Consider the following 21895-nt stretch of genomic DNA (forward strand, 5'->3'; position numbering starts at 1 on the left):
CCGGCATTGTGTCTTCAGAACTTAAAAACTACTGTGGCTAGAGGGCCGGAAATTCTTATGTTGATCATCCACCCTCCAATCATCCAACATACCAATTTGCAACCCTCTAGCCTCAGTATTTTTTTTTTTTTTTTTAATTTAAGGTTAAAGTAAGCCATAAACGTACTTTTGTCAGCGGACAGCGGCTAAGTTTCAGGGGCCTCGGCTAAGAGTTTTATGGGTCGTAGCTGAGGCCACCACTGGACAGAAAACTCGATTGCACTAAAGAAACTTTGGCGCATTGTTTACTTGTTTGCTTATTTGGTTAATTTCCCTTTTATAGCAAGTTGGATTCCCAGCTATTCCTTAAATCGAAAAACAATGAAATTTTGCTGATTTTTTCTTTTATGAAATTATGCAGTGACGCAACACGTTAAGGTTTGCTTACAGACGGAATAGCCCACTGTAAACTTTTTTTTTTTTTTAAGTTAAAGTCTGTGAAGAAGATGCTGTACTAGAAGACGTTTTAAGTCTCATTTTCTCTCAAGACTTTTCAAGCCTCATGTTTTGAAGAGGTGAATTTACACAATAAGGGTTAGCGTATCAGCGCATGCGTAGATTGAGTAAAGCAACATCCTCAGTGACTTACATCTTTATTTTTTTTTTAGTACTAAGGACACAAACTCCAACGTTAATATAGAAGGGCAACGTTAGACGGTCGTTCTCGAAATCCGACCAATCCTAATGTGGACGCAGTCAGTATTAAAGCGTACCTTAACGCACTTGCAGTCATGTTGCAAGCTTAAAGTACGAATTGCATATACTAGCTATACTATCTGTTGCATACGTGCTGTATTAGACGAGGCTCAAGCAACTAAGAAATTGCAAGATTCTAAAGCTCACGTTTACGCATTGTGGACGCCGTTGTAGTAGTATTAGTAGTAGTTTTCAGTATGTAAAGTCGTCATTCATTGAGTCCTTAGTGAATTTACGCAGCTTACTGCAATAAAAACAAGTAAAACAATGCGCCGAAGGAACTGTTTTCCATACAGCGTATAAGCAAGGCCACCGTATGAGCCGCGGGCCATGAATCTTTCAGTCACGGCCCGTTGGTGTCCCGTCTAACAGCGTTTCCAGATGCGAAATAAAAACTTAGACTAGACGGGTGCAATTTGGTATGTTTGAGGCTTGGCGGGCGGATGATCAACATAGCAATTTGCAGCTCTCTAGCCTCAGTAGTTTTTAAGATCTGAGGGCGGACAGAAAAAGTGCTGACGGACAGACAAAGTCGGCACAATAGTTTTCTTTTGCAGAAAACTAAGTTTGATGCTGGGATAAGATTTGGTTTTCTACACATGAGAAATTTGCTTTTTATTAACCAGTTAGTTGTAGTCAAGATAAAGCTCCCAGTAAAACAATACTTTGTTTCCTAGAAGTTTTATCTTGGCTGCAACTCAAATGTGGAATAGTTTGGCTATTGAAGTTCTGGAGTGTTCTGGTCCTCAAAGGTTTAATCGAAGAGCAAAAGGCTCCTGAATTTCAGGTGTACCTTTTTAAATTTCTGTTCCTTCATATTTATTTATTTACTTTGCCTATAAGTTGCCCCTGTCTCTGCAGGCTGATATCTCTTTGGAGCTCGGGTTTAAAATCAATTGACTCCTTCCATAAGGGTTTTTAGCTAATGATTTAGAGTAAGAAAGTGTTGTTATGATCAGTGATTTTGACCAGCATCTTGATCTGTCTGTACATCAAGTGTGACTCCAATTCGAAGCTGATATTTACCGTGAATTGGTTCTACTGAACGATTTTTATTTTTCAGTGCTCAAACTCCGCTCTTCAACTTGCTTGTAAAGTAATGAGAATTACTACTCGATTCCTCCTGTCAAACAAATGTGACTCTGAATGGATTCAATTCGTATCTGTTGAGGCTGTGATAAGACTTTCGGAAAATGTAACCTGTATATGCGCATTACTTGCGTCTACCAATTATGCCCACTATTTATTATTATTATATAATTAAGATTTGTTATTGTAACTCTCAATAACTAATTATGAACATGAATGAACTCGATTCATTAACAAACTGGCGCCATGATCTTACTATACTAAAGTTGGAATATTGGCTTATTAGTGTTTTTAACATTATTAAGCGTAGTTTATTTCCCTTTTATATTTCAAAGTACCCAACAAGTTTACTCACCTCTTTCGGTTTGCTCTTATATTTGTCTTGCAGTCGTAACTATAACATCATATGTTTCGTCAGGGAATGCTCAACTGGTTTTCTTTATGACTGAAAACTAATTTAATTTCAAACTTAACTTCACTTATCGCCCAGATGTGACTCAGTTTTGTCTCCACTCTTCAAAAAAGTTGCAACTTAAATCGTGGTGAAGACTTTTATCTCCGTTTTTCAGTGGCACTTACAAAAGCAATTTCGACTCTTATTATGAGAAGAAATTCATGTGAAAATGACATGCTTTCCATGCATTCGTTCCATTTACGAAGCGTCGAGTTATGCTTTTGAACAGAAATGGGGGGACGACGACTCTCCTGCACAAAGATAACATTTTCAGTCGGTCTGCAACTCGATATGCAATGTATTTATAGCGAAAGCGATTGCCTTGGTCTCGGCTGGATTCCCCGAACATTCCCAAATCCCATTTAATCCCGAAAGTGGATAAAAGTTGAAAACGCCGACCAACCCTTGTATTTGACTTCACTCTTTTGCGTATTTCCACACAAGAGCCCAAGGCAAAGGCGAGCTCGTTCTTATTCGCGAATGAGGTCCAGGTAATGATTGAATTCGGTTTTATATGTGTTCTGTCTGACAGGTAAGAATGACGTCTCTGTGAAGATATTGAAAACGTTTTGCTTGCCAGATGGGATTGAATATCATCGCAATTTTAGCTTCAGGTCTTCTGTTGCTTGGTGCTCATTCTCTGCTGTACTCATTTCAGTTATAAATGTGTCCTATATGACGGATAAGAATAACGTAGAAAACGAATATATTGAGGACGTCATGCTACGCAAGATGGAGTTGAATAGTATTCATTATTGCAATTGTTCATCATATCTGCCATTTGCTGCTGTTTCTCGTTGTATTTTCCATATTCGCCGGAACCCGTTGTACTCGCTAGATGATGCTGAATATTGCTCATTATTATTATAGTAATATATCTGCATCATATCTGTTATTTGCTGCTCGTTCTCTGTCGTATTTTCCATCTTCACAGGGACTCGTTGCTGCCCACATCAGACTCTAAAGTCTGTTGCAGATTTCAACACATTGATTTTGATGATTGTGGTTGCTGAGGTCACTCCCCATGATCTGGAGAGATCTCCCCTTTTTCATGAATGACTGCACCCTTACCAAAAAGAGGCAGGGGAGCTCTTCGCCATTCTGACATGAATTGGAAGTGATTTAAACTCGAACATGAGTATTGGCTCAGAAAAGAGGAGGAGGTGGTAGAAAACCCCCTCATTTGCATTCGAGTCGAAATACGTGAAGGATATTCACACGTGTGATGTGAATTTGAATAAGAAATAAACCGCGGTTGGCATACCTCTCTCTCTCTCTCTCTCTCTCTCTCTCTCTCTCTCTCTGTCGAGTTGTAATATGCTTTTCTCTTCCAAGCAGCTTATCATAATTTATTCTCTCTCTCTCTCTCTCATACGCTCACACATACACACAGAGTAGTAATGTGATTCTCTCTTCCAAAGTAATTTATTTTAGTATCTTTTCCTCAGTACCGAATTTGCCTCGTTTTTATGTAATTCTCTGGTTGTACTAAGTCTCTCTCTCTCTCTCTCTCTCTCTCTCTCTCTCTCAGTTGTGGTGTAATATAATCTTCCAAATTCATCTTAATCTCTCGCAATACCAAATTCGTTTCCTTTTCTGTAATTTTCTGGCTGTACTGAATTCTCTCTCTCTCTCTCTCTCTCTCTCTCTCTCTCTCTCTCTCTCTCTCTCTCCCCATTTGTTGTTACCATTATCTCATGTCTTTTCTCTCCGCGGTTAGCTTTGCTTGCTCAAGGTTGACAGGCTGTCAAGACGAATTAACAAATACGTAGCAAGAACACTAGTTTCTCAGTACTCAGTCAGGATTTCTCTCGAATCGAACCGCTTGCTTCTTTTTATTTTTGCCAAACCTCTTGACAAACAGTTGGCCCGGTTCATATATCCATAACAGTAAATGGACCATTTTTGAGCTCTAGAATTTCTGTGATTAGCATGGTAGCGTTTCAAGTGTGGAAATCAACTTGAGAGCTTTTGCGGTTACTGAACTGTACTGTCTTGGTTGTACATTTATTACTTGTATACACTGTAAAATATTGCGAGGCACGTGTCATTTTTTCGCTAAGACAGCCATAAGATTGCTTGGCTTTATCTGACGAAGAAAAGAAAAAAAGAACTCACCTTGCATGACGACTCTGGATTGGAAGCTCAGCTGTGTAATGAAAATATACCACAAAGTGTTCATGTAAACAGGCTTGTATTGTTGCTATGTTTGCAACAGTGGACTTATATACAGTATATAGGTATGGGAATTCTTATAATCTTCCTTGGGGCACGTTGGGTCACGCTCAAGAAATACAAATAGCCGAGTCACTGACAGCAACTTTCCCCCAGTTTCTTATCTTTGTTAATTTCCTGCCAAAGCATATGAAGAGAGAGAATATTAAAAATTTCGGAATGTTTGATTAAACTTCCGTAAATCTATTTGCAGTTCTGTATAGTTTCTCTCTCTCTCTCTCTCTCTCTCTCTCTCTCTCTCTCTCTCTCTCTCTCTCTCTCTCTCTCTGTATGTATGTATGTATGTATGTATGTATGTATGTATGTATATATATATATGTATATATATATACACACATGTATATTATATATACGTACACATGTATATGCATATAAATATAGGAGAGCAATAAGGTTAGAAAAAATTTCTCTTATTTATTTATACCATAGTCTTGGAATCTATTCTCATCTTCAGGAATATGTGTAATCTAGAAAAACTCGAGGAATATGTGTAATCTAGAAAAACTCGGCATAGAGAACTAATATATTAGTAATGACGGTTCTCAATAACTCAAAGCAAAATTGAAAAAAAATATTGGACACAAATAAGATTACTCATAAATATTTTTACATAAATATACAGAGCATATGACGTATTTGAAAATAAACTTCTACAATTTGTATAATACTTAGTGTTTTAGTGTTCTCCACAACTTTTACATTGTTTATCTCTCCACCAAAAGGGCTAATTTCATTCGTGACTGAGGTAGACGCTTTGGACTTCTCCAGTAGGATCCAATCAGTGAATTAATTACTTGGTAATAAGTCGATGTTGCTGGTTGACAACTTGGGTGGGCAAGGGCATGAGGCTAGCAACATTATTTACAGAAGACTCCTTAAGAAAAGAAGTGGTAATAATTCCCACAGACACACACTAATGGGAAAAGTCATATGTATATGTGTATATATATATTTTTTATATTACCTATATATGTATATAAATGTGTATATACATTTATGTAAATTATAAATAAATGAATATATACATATATATGTGTATTATGCACACGTATGCATATGTATATGTGTATATTTATTTATATATTTATATATATATTTATGTATGCATGAATTATTTATGTGTGTCTGTGTATGTATTCCTTTCGAGTTGCGGGATGTCTACTGTACTCCGACACTCTTTCAACCTAAGAAAAAAAAACCTTGACTTTCTTCCCTTAAAGCGAGACGCCACGAGTCGAGTTTTAGCGGTCGCAATATGCGAGGTATTTTTATGGTGGCATGAAGAGGTAGACAGAAGCGGTTGCTAACAACAGATCCTGTTGCAGCTGAGCAAAATACAAAAATACCTGTATTTGTTACATGGGAGTTCGGTTGACATTTGCCGAGACGATTCGACGAAACTAGAACATTTGAGAGATAAGAAGGAAAGGATATGATGAGAAAATATCGCTGTAACAAAGGGACATTGATATCAACAACAGATCATCGTTATTTCGGGCTGACTGCGACCTTCCAATGTCCAGGATTATGAGAGGGATAAGATTAGTAGTAAGCGCCTCAGTGGCGTGGTCGGTATGGTGGTTCCATACAAACAAAACAAACAAACAAACTGGGTATCACATTGCTTTGCTGCTAAGTAATTCCGATAGCCACGCGTATTGCTAGGCAGCGGTTCTAAATATATACTAGTTTTGTCAGTAAGTTAAGGGAAATATTAGAACTACATATGAATATGAATGAAATGAAAGGAATTGCGCTTATTCAGTTATGCGTCGTGGGTGTTCTCAAGAGAAAATAAAATAAAGTAAAATTCGAGATTTCAAGATTCACAGCTGGAGAGGAGAGAGAGGAGAGAGAGAGAGAGAGAGAGAGAGAGAGAGAGAGAGAGAGAGAGAGACTGTCAGCGTATTATCAAGCTAAAAGAAGACAATAGTTGACCAAATGGAGTTGATCGCAACGAAGAAAGAACTTCGTTCTCCTGATGAAAATCAATCCGTATATCCCAGTGGTACGTGCCACAGGCGTACGTAAGGGACCGTACTAAATACTCTGCCGTGCTGGGCACGCCGCACGCGAAGCGAAAAAAATGATTATTTTCTAGATAGTCGAGATTATTATTCAGATACCGAGGCTACTTCAGCGCAGAAAATAGTTCTGGTCTTTTCCAGCGCCTAGGGATAAATAATATATGATTCGTGACATCACTTACTGGACGTCAGTCACACCGACCTATTTAACAGTGCGTCGGACGGCAAATGACATCATTCGCAACTTCACCTTTAGACGTCAGTCACACCGACCTATTTAACAGTAGGTCGGACGGTAAATTATGTGACATCACAACCTATTCACAGTACTCCGGATGGTAAGTGATATCATTGGTGACATTTCGTCCTATTTACAATACGTCAGACGGTAAATGTCATTCGTGACATCACGACCTATTTACAGTACGTCGGACGGTAAGTGATGTCAACCTTGACATCACGACCTATTTACAGTACGCCGGATGGTAAGTGATATTATTGGTGACACCACGTCCTATTTACAATACTTCGGACGGTAAATATCATTCGTGACATGACGACCTATTTACAGTACGTGGTACGGTAAATTATATTCGAGACATGACGACCTATAAACGATATGAATCGTGGCATCACGACCTCTTTACAGTACACCCGATGGTTAAGACACACACCCACACACCCCCCCCCCCCCCCCCCCACCCCCCCCCCCCCCCCCCCCCCCCCCCCCCCCCCCCCCCCCCCCCCCCCCCCCACACACACACAGTAGAAGACGCCCTTCATAAATGCGTTTTTAAACACAGCAACAGCGTTTACCTCCATTCACGACCAGACAGTAGTAGCCCAAGGGCGCGCAGAACGGGAGAGGGAGGGGGGCGGAAATCAAAGTGAAATTTTTGTCCATCATTTTCGTCGCGGGGACTTAGCTTTTGTGGCCCTGGTGAAGCAAGCTGACAGGGCCACGTACCGGAGTTTTTCCCTCATGAAATTTCGCTTGCCACGATAACTCCGGCCAATTCTTTCAGCGTCGGCGAAAGGGTGGCACACCCAGAACAACAACATTGCGTAGAAAGGTCTCCAGAAAATAGTTGATAGGAATGCGATACAAGTTCTTGCGTTACAGTTAACTGTAGCTCTTTGAGAAGCAAATCTGACAGATCAGTATGGATGCAATACAGGGAGCCGTGCATTTATTGGATGTGATACAGAGACGTACCATAATAAAAATGGGAACCTTTTTGACAGTTTTAAATTTGTTCGCCTTTATTTTATTATTTTACTAACATTTTCACCTATTTATTCTTTTGTTAAGTTTTTTCTTTTTTTAAAATCTATCTCTTCTTTCCGTAGATCCTATTACCTTCTGTTACTTCGTTCAAACAAACGCCATATCCTCTGGAAGCTTGAATTTCAAGTCAATGTGGGCTTTTTCCATATGAACAGAGTTCATGTTCTGAATATCACAATGTCACTGTCTGCTAGATTAAAGTTCTGTGGTCTTCAAAAATGCAGTGCCATCAGAGCATGCTACAACTGCAGCCAAAGAAATAATAGAAGTTCATTGTTCTTAATCCAGTTTCCTACCGCTTTCATATAAGAAAAGCTCCATCTGCGTAATTTCTCAGGTAAATGGAAAATAATCACCTCATGCTATTTAGATTATATTGTTAAGTGGAAAATAATCACCTCATGCTATTTAGAATATATTGTTTTCTACCCTGCAGAAAGCATAGGCCTAATCTACATTGAAAGTGTAATTGTCCACTCTGTTACGAGTAATTGCATGCTGAGAGAGAGAGAGAGAGAGAGAGAGAGAGAGAGAGAGAGAGAGAGAGAGAGAGAGAGAGGAGATTTCTGAAATGCGTTAAGGGTTCATGAAAATATGAGAAGATATTGTTTTATAGCCTGCAGGCATCTTAGGCCTAATCTACATTGAGAGAGAGAGAGAGAGAGAGAGAGAGAGAGAGAGAGAGAGAGAGAGAGAATTTTTTTCCAAAATGTATTTAAACCATAGACCCCTTAAAGGGGTCTATGATTTAAACATTCATGGAAATGTAGAGAAGAAAAAGGCTAAAGTGTAATGTAGACCAAGAAAAGTACTTGCCCCTTTTCCCGATAAACACTTAGACGACTCAGACGACTTCCTCCTCAGCACGTGAGGAGGAGGAGGAGGAGGAGGAGGAGGAACGGAACCTTTCCCCATCATGGTTATAGATAAGGCGGTAGACGCGATGACTGACAACCGGAACTAATTGGTGACACGCGGAAAAATCACACGGCCATAAAATGTCAAGTTCGTCTCTGGCTCAATTGACGTGTGTCAAAAAACATTCGTCGCTACGTTGTGTAAAGCTGGACGTGAGGAAATTTGACCGGGGATTCCGTCGTGAGGGCAAATGTCGCTTAATTAGCGAAAATCAGGATTTGATAAGACACTGACTTGGTAGCGTAATACTCTTTTGAAGGTGATTGCTCGGTTTAGGAGAGACTGCTAAGAGCATTTTGTAACCCTGAGCGAGCGACTTTCCAAGGTAGACACTATAATAATAATAATAATAATAATAATAATAATAATAATAATAATAATAATAATAATAATGATAATATCTTGGGAGTAGACCCTCTTTTAAACAAGTTTTGTTATGAAGGATTGCTGCATCAGCTCCATTAATTTTGCATAGAGTCTTCTCTATTTGCCTTGATAAGGAAAATAGAGAAGACTCTATTCAAAATAATAATAATAATAATGATAAAGTTTATATCCAATACGACATTGGTTATTAAGGATCATCGTTTTGTTAGGGAAGAGAGAGAGAGAGAGAGAGAGAGAGAGAGAGAGAGAGAGAGAGAGAGAGAGAGAGAGAGAGAGAGAGAGATTTTCATTATGTTATTAATTGTCTTCTATTCTGTGCACGGTTATACATGCAAATTTATAAATGCAAAGGGTTTTGGAGTTAACACATGAACTTAAGAAACAAAACACATTTTACCTCATATTTACTTGTGTTACTGATTCCCGTCACCCAGTTCAACAAATTTTTTTTTTATTGCATTTCCAACTGCAGTACTCAAACGGCTTCTTATTTTCCCTTCCAAGAGTTGGAACCTTTACCGTACTGTGTAAAACAGTTGGCGTGGTTTTGTTTTGGGAAATTTAGCTGAAACTGTACTTGAAACTTCGCACGCGACTTCCAAGGTCACTTACGAAGACTGGAGAAATAAGGAGTTTCTGTCTAATGATTTATATATATATATATATATATATATAAATATATATATATATATATATATAGATATATATATATATATATATAATATATTATATATATATATATATAGTATATAATATTATAATATAATTATATATATAATATAATTATGGCATCAAATATTGATGCACGACTTCTTTGATTAGTGAATGAATCGCAGATGATAATGTATAGATTGTGTATTCTCGTGGAGTGCATAGAACGCATGTTGATATAATCTCTAATATCATTTGACACACGCTGTTTATCTCTGCTGGAAAGAGCGAAAATTTCCCTTGTGACTCTTCTTGTCTTAAGGAAGTCACTTTTAGATGCTTGGGAAGGAGTAAGAAGATGGAGTAGTGTTGAATTTACGTCTACAACTTTTGTGTGCATCATTCATGCTTTTAAAAATCTTAGGTTATTGAATTTAGATTATTTGCTTAATGTTTTTATGGCAATTGACTTGGCTTTGGTACGCAGAAGCGTCGCCCATAGCTGTGTAGATTATATTGAAACATTTTACGATATTCTTGACTACAGTTTTTCCAATAGTTGGCCTCCTTTTATGTGAGATAGTTTGAATTTGTTTAGAAAAATTTAGGAAATTTTTCAGCATCTTTAAATGAAAAGACGCTGAAGAACGAACACATTTTTTTTCATTAATGCTATAAAATGCTTCCCTTTTTCATAGTAAAATTTTACAGGTCACTATTCAAATCATATATATTTTACTTTAGTACTTTTCAATTTTTTTATAAACCGACCACCGATTTTGATAATCCGCATTTTTTCATTCCTCCACATTCGATTTTTTTTTTTTCCAAAATGCCTGTTTCCCAGTTATCGTAGATTTTGTTTTGGTCAAAACTAGGGAAGTCACCTGTCAGATACAGCAGGTAACGGCAGCCCTGATCATCTTACAACATTTTTATTCGAAGAATAAAAATGTTATTTGCTTAATGTTTTTTATGGCAATTTTGACTTTGCTTTGGTAGCGGCAGAAAGCGTCGACCATAGCTGTGTAGATTATATTGAAACATTTTACGATATTCTTGACTACAGTTTTTCCAATAGTTGGCCTCCTTTTATGTGAGATAGTTTGAATTTGTTTAGAAAAATTTAGGAAATTTTTCAGCATCTTTAAATGAAAAGACGCTGAAGAACGAACACATTTTTTCATTAATGCTAATAAAATGCTTCCCTTTTTCACAGTAAAATCTTACAGGTCACTATTCAAATCATTTATATTTTACTTTAGTACTTTTCACAATTTTTTTTTATAAAACCGACCACCGATTTTTGATAATCCCGCATTTTTTTCATTCCTCCAAATTCGATTTTTTTTTTTTTTTTTTCCATGCCTGTGCCTCCCCGTTTTCCCGTTATTCGTAGATTTGTTTTGCGAAACTAGGGAAGTCCCCCCCCCACACCCTGTCAGATACAGCAGGTAACGGCAGCCCTGATCATCTTAACATTTTTATTCGAAGAATTTGAGTAGATGGTCGTAGAAGACAAGTTCTGGCATTCTTCGTATCCAGCAGTAGTGGAGTATCCTGATGGCCTGGCGTGCATAGACTTAATTCTCTCTCTCTCTCTCTCTCTCTCTCTCTCTCTCTCTCTCTCTCTCTCTCTCTATATATATATATATATATATATATATATATATAATATATATGCATATATATAGCCTTAAATATATGACACACAAGAAATTGACCTTTAAAGCATTGTCGCTTTGAAGCATTGACAAATTGCGTTCCATGAAGCAGAATAGTAAAGGTTGGTGAAGAGAACAATACTATTACAATCATGAGAAATGGCTTGATTATAAAACGAACTCGGAATTCATTGTGAAATATGAAATATACCGAACACGAAGAATTTTAGTTACAGAAAAGAACCACCTCCATAGACACGCATTCTGGGTTCGAGATTTCATATTCAAGTTCAGTATTACTGTTCTTTGGGTTTGCGAATCGAGTTGAATTCATTTTGCCAACTGTAGTTGTAATTGGTTAATGTCACCTTATTCTTTTTTGTAGGAAAGTATTCTGATGTTCTTGCATTTAACACTTTAATGGAGAGTCCAGTAAGTAATTTGGTGTTTTAAGTTTCATTTTCTTCTCTATTGTATTTCCTTTAATATTTCTTTTGTGGATTCTGTCTTGCAATCAACCTGTCAATATAGAGCCACTAAGTAATTTGATGTCTGAGTTTCACTTTTTCTTTATGTTTTCGATTGTATTTTCATTTGTTTATTTTTTTCCAGTTTGATTTCAACGGTAGTTTTCCTTAATTCATCTGTACTTTTTCTTAAACACTGGAAGTATTACTTGCTAGGTAATACCGTATACATTTATATGTTATACTGGGGTCTGTATGATTGTCGCGTCTATTATTTCGTAGAGATAAAAGACATTGAAGAAAAGAATTCATTTGCAGAATAAGAAGGGCTATTTAAAGTCCCAGCTGAAATATGAATACCATGACAGAAGGTAATTTTATTCACAAGATTAAAAGTATTTTTAAAATCTTGATCGACAGATGCCTTGCTCTATCTTTGATGCAGTTGTGAGGCAACATAAAGACAGATATAAATATGACAAATTCAATCGTGTCTTAGGTCTGGAAAAGGTTATGGGGAACATCTTCAAAGAAGGGGTTTACCCCTGGTCTAAGATTATTCATACATATATCAAGCTTTTATTTTTAGCAGTGTCCTTGCCAGACGCATTGCAAGTTAGGAGTTATTGCACAAATATTTGGTCCAGAGAGGGTATATTCCTTTGCGCAAATTGAACCTGATGGCTTGGTAAAAGATCGCCGACTTGTAGAAAAGAACTCTCTGTATGTACACAGATTTATACATGTCTGTATATATGTATATATGTGTGTGTGTGTGTGTGTGTGTGTATATATATATATATATATATATATATATATATATATATATATATATATATATATATATATATATAAAGTTAAGTATATCTTAGTTTAAGCAGACCACTGAGCTGGTTAACAGGGCTGGCCCGAAGGATCAGATATTTTTACGTGGCTAGGAACCAATTGGTTACCTAGCAACGGGTCCTACAGCTTATTGTAGGATCCGAACCAAACTATTTCGAGAAATTCATTTCTAATCACCAGAAATAAAATCCTCTGATTCCAAGCGGAGAATCGAACTCTCGACTACGGAAGCGGCGGCCGAGCGGTAGAAAGGCGAGTGAAAAACTGGTGACTTGGAACAAGTACTTTCGTAGTTTATTCTGTGGGAATCCATTTTTATTGAAGCCACGTCAACAAGGAATTTAAATCTCCATCCTGGATTGTCCTTTGATCCTCTTTCCTTGTCTTTTTTTCTTGAAGAACACGCCTCCCAGATTAACAAACTGTAACCCCTCCCCCCTTTCTGTTTTTGTATATAAAGGTCTGTCAACTTTTATTATATTCAGTGTGAACTTGAACATGTAGAATAAACTACGAAAGTACTTGTTCCAAGTCCCCAGTTTTTCACTCACCTTTCAACCGATGGGACTTAAAGGATACATCATTGATACTTAGCTGACGCTCTTACAAAATTGACATCGAAATACCTAAAGTAAGAACGACATACCATCGGCAACCATGATAACGAGACCATTGATTTAATAGTACAGACAGCACTGGTTTTAAAAAGCTCGAGCTGAGGCTTGTGGGCCTTTATGGGCACGAGACACGTACGGAACTCGTAAAGCTCCCGTGAAGAAATTATGGAACACTTTTAGTCGGGCCACGAGCGTTGTTTCATCCGGAAGTCTTATTGGGACGTCGAACGAGACAAAGTCTCTGGTTATTAAACGTCGCTAAGAGATAGGTATATGTATAGTTATCCTCTCTCTCTCTCTCTCTCGCCTCGTAATTTGATTATGATATTCTTCACTTAAAGAGGTGTAGATACAGGAAGAATCTCTCTCTCTTCTCTCTCTCTCTCTCTCTCTCTCTCTCTCTCTCTCTCTCGTTCTGACCCGTACTGGAATAAAAAAGTTTTTTGAATGTACTTGTCAGATCTTGAACACCGGATCCCTCACGTACCAGATACAGACATTTAATTGCGTACATTTGCATACGCAGATAACGGAAATGACTATGAATATGAATGATATTTGTAATGGTTCATCTGTAAAACTTGGTCGTATTTGATTGTAGTTGATCCTAGGAACAGATATACTGTGTAGGTTTGGTGGGATAAATTTTTTATAATGATATCTCAAAGTACATAATTTACTTGATGCCTATGTACTACTTGTCAGTATTAATTATTTATATGTATATAAATGTTTGTGTATTTATAATATAGTGTATATATGTTTGTATATTTATAATATAGCATATATATGTTTATATATATATATATATATACATATATCTATATATATATTTATTTATATACACACACACACACACACACACACACACACACACACACACACTTACTTCCATGCATACGTATGTAAGTTTATGCATGCTTGTATTTGTGTATCTAAGCGATAGTCGTTTTATTTTGGTCATTTTTGTTTTAGTAAATTTTCCATATATCCGTCCACATACGTAGTAAATAAGCAGTAGCCGATGCGTTACTTCATGCAAGTAGGTTGGGCTAATGAACGGCATGAATAAAGCAGGTAGGCCTATGCTAGTCATCCGATATAGGCAGGTAATGATTCTCTCTCGCAGTGGTGTTTGGTTATGGCCGATTTTCATTTCGACGCAAAATACAGTTTCTTGTCCCATATTTTAAAGCTTATGCATACATAAACCAACTTCCCTCACATAACATTCACAAACATTCACAGTCAGTTTTCAGAATATATTGACCATTTTCCTAGTCATTAAAAAAAATAGGATGGTCAGTGTGATAGTCTTAACTGAAAATTAAGAAATAAGGATCCCAATTTTTAAGATTCCTAATGAAACTTTGAGAAAATATCAAGTATCGATTTAAAATCTATCAGTCTCTTATTTGGAATAAAAAATATGAGTGGGTGAATTTCGTTATCCTTCTTAGATACTTGAAAATAGCCAGGCAAATTTCGTGTGGTTACTGAAAATTTTCAGAACGAATTTGCAGTAGTTTTACTGTAAATGTTAAAAGCAGGTTGGAATTTCCTGACCGTAGTTTATAACGTTGTCTATACGGCGCATTTTCCGCACAAAAGGAATTCTTTTGCCTCTCTCTGTAATTACATCTAATCCATCCATTTTTATATGAACATTCGTTGCGGATTTGTTTGAAAAAGCTTCTTGTGAAGTTTGCTATATATTAGTAACTGCAAAGGTCTCGGTGTTTCACGGTGACTGAGCTTCAACGCGTTTCCTACGTTACTCATTCTATTCGGCAATGTATTAGTAGTGTATTAATTAGTCTTAATAGTATGTGATTGTTCCGACGGAAATAAATGCCTACCCTTTCATAAATGCGTGCATAACTCCATTTATGAAAGCGTAGGTTTGTATCCTAGGAAAAAGAAAAATGACTTCATAAATCTGTAATTTCAACGTTTGTCATACTGACAATCGCCAATATTTATTTTTTTATCTTTACGTAAATGAAGTTTTGCTGGTGTCAGCAACACTGAGGGCCAAGTTGTCCTGAAAAGTCCAATTTTTGCATGTAAGGTTTTCTCTTCCAACTGAGACCGGTTCCTTCATTTTACTATCTTCCCGTTTTAAATTCGGAGTCTTTCCATCCTCCTCAGACAGTCCATCACACGATTCCCATTAGTTTGTCAGTCACAGTTTATTGTTGCCTTGGATAACGTTCTCCTGCCTTATATGAAGCTTTACTTGTAGATATGTCTTGCCAATTTATTTGATCTGCGAGAGTGAATCTTAAGCAATAACAGCAAGACAGGAGTCAATTAAACTAATATTTATGTTGTATATACTGTATATTTATGTATACATTTATTTTGTCTAATTTATGTATGCATATATATATATACACATACATACACACGCGCATTATGAGATTGTATGCTGCTTATGTACATCGCTGAGGTAAATCCGAGACCTAAACAGATACAACGCATTCACTTCCAATTACAATAACACTTTGCAAATTGAATTCAACGTGATTCGCAAACACGGTACAAAGCGATACTGACCTTACACATGAAATCTTGAATCTTGAATAATTGTAAAGATTAATTTCAATGTTCTTAAACGCTCGAATTTCCAAAGCTTCGGGTCTTGAGACACTTCTGAAGGGATTCTGTCATTGCAAGAGGTTTGGACTCTTTATGCTAATCAGTAAGCGTAATTAGCAAATAAAGAGCAGTCTTGTTCCTGCCGAGTGATTTTACTGTCTCTTGTTGCCTTGGAATGTCGTCCGTAATATGCGTAAAATGTTGTGCCGAGGAGATGACGTAAGGAGGTGAAGTGAAATTTGATATTCGTTTTTGCAATTTGTATTTCGGATGTGTGTATTTATATTCTGTCCATGCAGTTGAAATTCACTGCCATCTTTATTCTTATTATTATATTGGGTTGCCATTACCTTTCGTATTGCTTGTCGAGATAGAATAGCTCATATTTTGTTTTTCTGGTTTTTAATTCTTAGATCATTATAATTTTTTTTTATTCGTATCTACATATTTATGTGACTTTCCCAAAAAATAGATGTGATGACTAGACATACCTTTGTGAAGTGTATACCTGTTACAAAAAGATAGAATGGGCTAACCTCTGAATATTATGAATGATAGTTATACAGATGTTTGTATTTTCAGTTACTACATGTGTTTTAAACATGCTTTCTTTTTAAAGAAGCTTAGTTGGTCAATTGGCATTTAGTTTTACGCATAGAGAAATTTAGTATCTTATACTATATGCAGTAATTGAAATGACTGCTAGAGAGATAGAAGTTTGGACAATCGACAGTCGAGTAGATGGACAGATAGGCAGAATTGCATTTGAGGTTGATATTAATTCGCACTCCTCTCATCTGTTCTTATCGTTGTCTTTATAAATCAATCTTTGGAAAGCGTTTTCACCAGAATTGTATAAAGAGCTGCCTGGGGATCAGAAACTTTGAAAGCTCAGGCAGAAACTAAAAATTGATATACTACTGACACTGAATATCAACTCTGAAGAAAGTGATGGAACTGTTTGAAAGACCATTGACACTGAATATCCAGTTATTCAAAAAAGTCAAGGACTATTTGATCAACTACTGACACACAATAACAAGTTATTCATGAAAGGGATAGACTCACTAGCAAATAAAACGGATCCCCTCTTATGGACTGAAGGCCTGATAGGAAGGAGGTCCTTCATAAATAGTAAAGTTGGTACTAGATGATGTTGATGCAGATGAAGAGGTTTCTAGAAGCTTCATCATATCTCTACATATCAGGCTGCTCTCATCTCCTATTTACGCCTTGTCCATATTGCCTTTTTTTATCCTTTCTATTCCTTGCTGTTTCCTTTTCTTTCTTTGGTAAACTCCCCGTTTCTCACTCATTCTTTTAACTCTTTTCTTCCGTTGGCCTTCACTTCATTCTTCGTTACTTTTTTCCTTCATATGTTTATTTTTTTTGTTCGTAAATCTTCCATATAATAACTCTCAATCCTCCCTTTTTCTAAACTTTCTCCCACCCACTTCCGTTTCTCTCTCTCTCTCTCTCTCTCTCTCTCTCTCTCTCTCTCTCTCTCTCTCTCTCTCTCTCATTTCCTTTCGTAAATTTCTTATATCATTCTTCCCTTAACTTTTTCTCCCTTTGCCTTAAATTTCTCCCCCTCCGTTATTCTCTCTCTCTCTCTCTCTCTCTCTCTCTCTCTCTCTCGTCTCTCTCTCTCTCTCTCTTCTAATTCCGTTTTAATTTGTAAATTTTCTCATCTTATCATTTTCTTAAATCTCCTTCCTTTGCCTTAACTCCCCCCCCCCCCCCTCCGTTACTCTGAACTCTCTCTCTCTCTCTCTCTCTCTCTCTCTCTCTCTCTCTCTCTCTCTCTCTCTCGTGGTGTCTGCCTTCATAGCGTCATAAATCCCGCACTCACGGAGGAGAATTTGTAGTATTAATATCGTAAATATCCTCCCTTCCCTCCTTAGCTTTACTCATAAACTCGTAAATAACATATTTGCTTATAACGGGCCCTTGAATCTCTCTCTCTCTCTCTCTCTCTCTCTCTCTCTCTCTCTCCACGTTGATGATCTTTGGTGTTTGGTAATGCTAGTTTGTTCTCTTCGTAAATTGCATTCTCTCTCTCTCTCTCTCTCTCTCTCTCTCTCTCTCTCTCTCTCTCTCTCTCTCTCTCATCTCCTTCCTTCATATATATATATATATATATATATATATATATATATGTATCTATATATATATATATAAGTATAGCAAGGTATTTTCAAGAATAAAAAAAATTGGCGCATAGTAATAGTTTCTCTTTCTCTGCTCATGTTATAAGTGGATGAGTAGGTACATTGTTACCTACTTGATACTTCTTTTTCCATTCCTTAAAGCAAATTTAGCCAGTGAGAGAGAGAGAGAGAGAGAGAGAGAGAGAGAGAGAGAGAGAGAGAGAGAGTATCAGTGTAATACGAAACATCGTTTGTGAGGAAGAACGGAATGCATTGTGCATGTGTGTGTGTGTGTGTGCGTGCGTTTGTGATTTGCACCATCCCATTATCTCTTTAAGTACGGAACCTATTCACGGCGGCTCTTATGACCAGTGTCTGGGTTTAATGAGATAATGGCAATGAGGTTTAAGTTCCCTTTCGGCTCGTTAGATTACATCTGGTCATTTCCTACGTAAAGATGATTTTATGGCGGCTACACATGATATTCGCTAGGCAGGAGCCGAGTTCGACACGTTTATGCAAATGCATAGCCAGGCGATTCAGCTCGACCGACGGAAGTTGTCTTTTAGGCTGTTTTTAAGCCTTTTGTTAGAATTGCGTATTATAAATAATTGGCATTTAGTTGTTGTTATTATTATTATTATTATTATTATTATTATTATTATTATTATTATTATTATTATTATCGAAGAAATTTATACGCCTGGGGTTTCAGTACAACGACCTTTTATTGTTGTTGTTGTTGTTGTTGTTGTTGTTGTTGTTGTTATTATTATTATTATTATTATTATATTGCCTTTTGCGTGCCTCCATTCGTTTAGTTTAATTTCATTTCTTTGATCATCTTCCCTTAGTTTTTGCCTTTTTATATGTCGTTTATTTATTTATTTATTTTTCTAGCTACATCTCTCTTCCCTGGGGACTCTTCTGCCATACGTATTATCTAAATATGCAAATATCATCACTATCTGAATTAAATGTGAATTACATATGTCAGCGGTTTAGGAGTAAGACGCTAACCGGTAATTGTTGCCAATTAGGGAAATGTGTTGCTTCAAACTACTAGAATAAAATTGACTTAATCTCCATCGGTCCTATACTCTGTTTTTTTCCATCTGTCCATCCGCCTGTGGTGTTTGCGCATGGTAACATCGCGTCTCGGGCTTTAAATAATATCCTATTTCGAATATTAACGGTGTAATTCGCATACAGTAAATTATTAAAACACTTTTCAGTTGCAAACGTACACCCATATATAATTTTATTTACCTAAAACTTATCCTTTTATTTACCTAAAACTTATCCTTTTATTTACCTAAAACTTATCCTTTTATTTACCTAAAACTTACACATAGCGTAACTGTTGAAAGCCCGGGACGCAGTGTTACCATGCGAAAACACCACAGGCGGATGGACAGATGGAAAAAAAACAGAGTATAGTTCCCGTATGTCAGTTTCCATGCCTGGCTTAACCAAGGGAATATTATTCCTTTTTATCGTTGTGCATCTTCGTCTCTTTCAGAAATATGGCCAGAAAACGAATCAGTAGTACGTTGGACACCCCCACTCATTCTACAACATTCACTCTTTCTAATCGTTAGAAATCCAGTATAACTTTCACCTCATCTCTCCAGCAGGTTCCAGGTCTTCCTTGAAATGCTTCGTAGAAATTGTAGGCTCTTTTCACTTCGTAGATCATCTCGGTGCAGCGGTCTTGTCTTTGCATTCGTAACGAAGACCCGAATTGGCAAGCCATTCTATCTCTCTCTCTCTCTCTCTCTCTCTCTCTCTCTCCTCTCTCTCTCTCTCAGCAGTAATGTAACTTTCCCTTCCAAAGTAATTTGTTATCATTGTAGTCTCTTCCTCTCTCACAATACCCAATTCACGTCTTTTTGTTTGATTTTTTGGGTGCGCTGAATTCTCTCTCTCTCTCTCTCTCTCTCTCTCTCTCTCTCTCTCTCTCTCAGAGTAGTAATGTAATTTTCACTTCCAAAGTTATTATTTTAGTCTTTCTCTCTCACTCACAAAACCAAATTCGTTTCTCTCTCTCTCTCTCTCTCTCTTCTCTTCTCACAAAAAACAAATCGTTTTCTCTCTCTCTCTCCTCTCCTCTCTCTCTCCTCTCTCTCTCTCTCTTCTACTCTCTCTCATAGTTAGTAATTGCCAATTTTTCACATCCAAAGTTATTTTAGCGTCTCTCTCTCTCACACAGTACCAAATTCGTTTCTCTCTCTCTCTCTCTCTCTCTCTCTCTCTCTCTCTCCTATCCGCTGGGACGGCAAGGAGGAGGAGGGGGAGAGGGAGGAGGAGGCGGCGGTCGTCGTTAATGCGCAATTGCAGTGATATTAGAGTCACTCATTCTCCATCTCCACTTTTAGCGCCTTAATGGGTAGGGAAGGACCAATTGGTTCTGATTCACGTTCACTCGTTCTTTTTCTTTCCTCTTCTTTCTCTCTTTCTCTCCCTTTTTTATTTTTCTCGTCGCCTCTTCTCTGTTCTCTTTCTTGCGATTTGAAATCGGTTGTAGAGGAAACCGTCTTTGGGATGCGGCGTGGAAGTGGAGGCTGTTGTACTTAGCTGGTTGTAGTGTATTTATAATTATTATTAAAATTGTTATTTTTGCCATTACTATCATCATCATCATCATTCATTGTGTTATATGTCTTATCGTTTAATGGATATTTTTGAAGTAATGAAAACAATTTATACTTTTTATTTTTATATTATACATTTATGTTTTTATATTCCCATTTTTTCATTTTTTCCCTCATATAGATTTGCTTATCGAAATTTACCTTACGTTTATGTATGTATTTACTGGCTTTTCATTTTCTTTTGGCTTTCGTTCAGCATCTTAAGTGAAGGCATTTTTAACTAGCTATTGGCTTTTTCGATTTGCAAATAATAATAATAATAATAATAATAATAATAATAAGAAGAAGAAGAAGAAGAAGAAGAAGAAGAAGAAGAAGAAGAAGAAGAAGCCAACATTGCGGAAAGAGATATCGCACTGTTTTATTTATTTATTTTTTTTTATTTTCCGTTTCCCATTTTTCGGGATTAACGAGACGCATGTCGTAATTGATGAAGTTGATCTCATAGTGCCCGTACTTCGCTCTCGCAAGAATTCTGCATAATTATTGGCTTTTCAGCCTCGGGGAATTATAACGAATAAAAAAAAAAGGAAGACGGGCAAAAGTCAGAAGGAATTTCGCATCATTGGCGGAAGATGGATTCCCGGTGCTTCCGATTTCAGCATATTATTTCCCCTGAAATAATCTTGTCTAGCGACACGAAGACTCTCACATGTGTCTTCCAAAGCAATATATCATGTTTTCTCTCTCTCTCTCTCTCTCTCTCTCTCTCTCTCTCTCTCTCTCTCTCTCTCTCTCTCTCTCTCAAATGCGGGGCCGCCGTATGATCATAAATCTTGTCGTTTTCAGGTAAACCCATTTATCCAATAAATCATCGGCCAGGTGTATTTAGAGCAAGTAGTAGAATAAGCTAAGATGCCACGCCTGGTAGTTCGGAACGGCGAGACTGCGGTAACGAGACTGGGAAGAGAGAAATTGGGAATTTGGTTCTGTTGAGATACGTATGTTTTCTATGCGGAAGTGTCCCTATGTGAATGGATATATAAATATATATATATATATTATATATATATATATATATATATATATTAATATATATATATAATATATGTGTGTGTGTATATATATAAATATATATATAATATATATATATATATATATTATTATTATTT

Source organism: Macrobrachium nipponense, chromosome 35, assembly GCF_015104395.2.
Source record: "Macrobrachium nipponense isolate FS-2020 chromosome 35, ASM1510439v2, whole genome shotgun sequence".
Classification (NCBI taxonomy): domain Eukaryota; kingdom Metazoa; phylum Arthropoda; class Malacostraca; order Decapoda; family Palaemonidae; genus Macrobrachium; species Macrobrachium nipponense.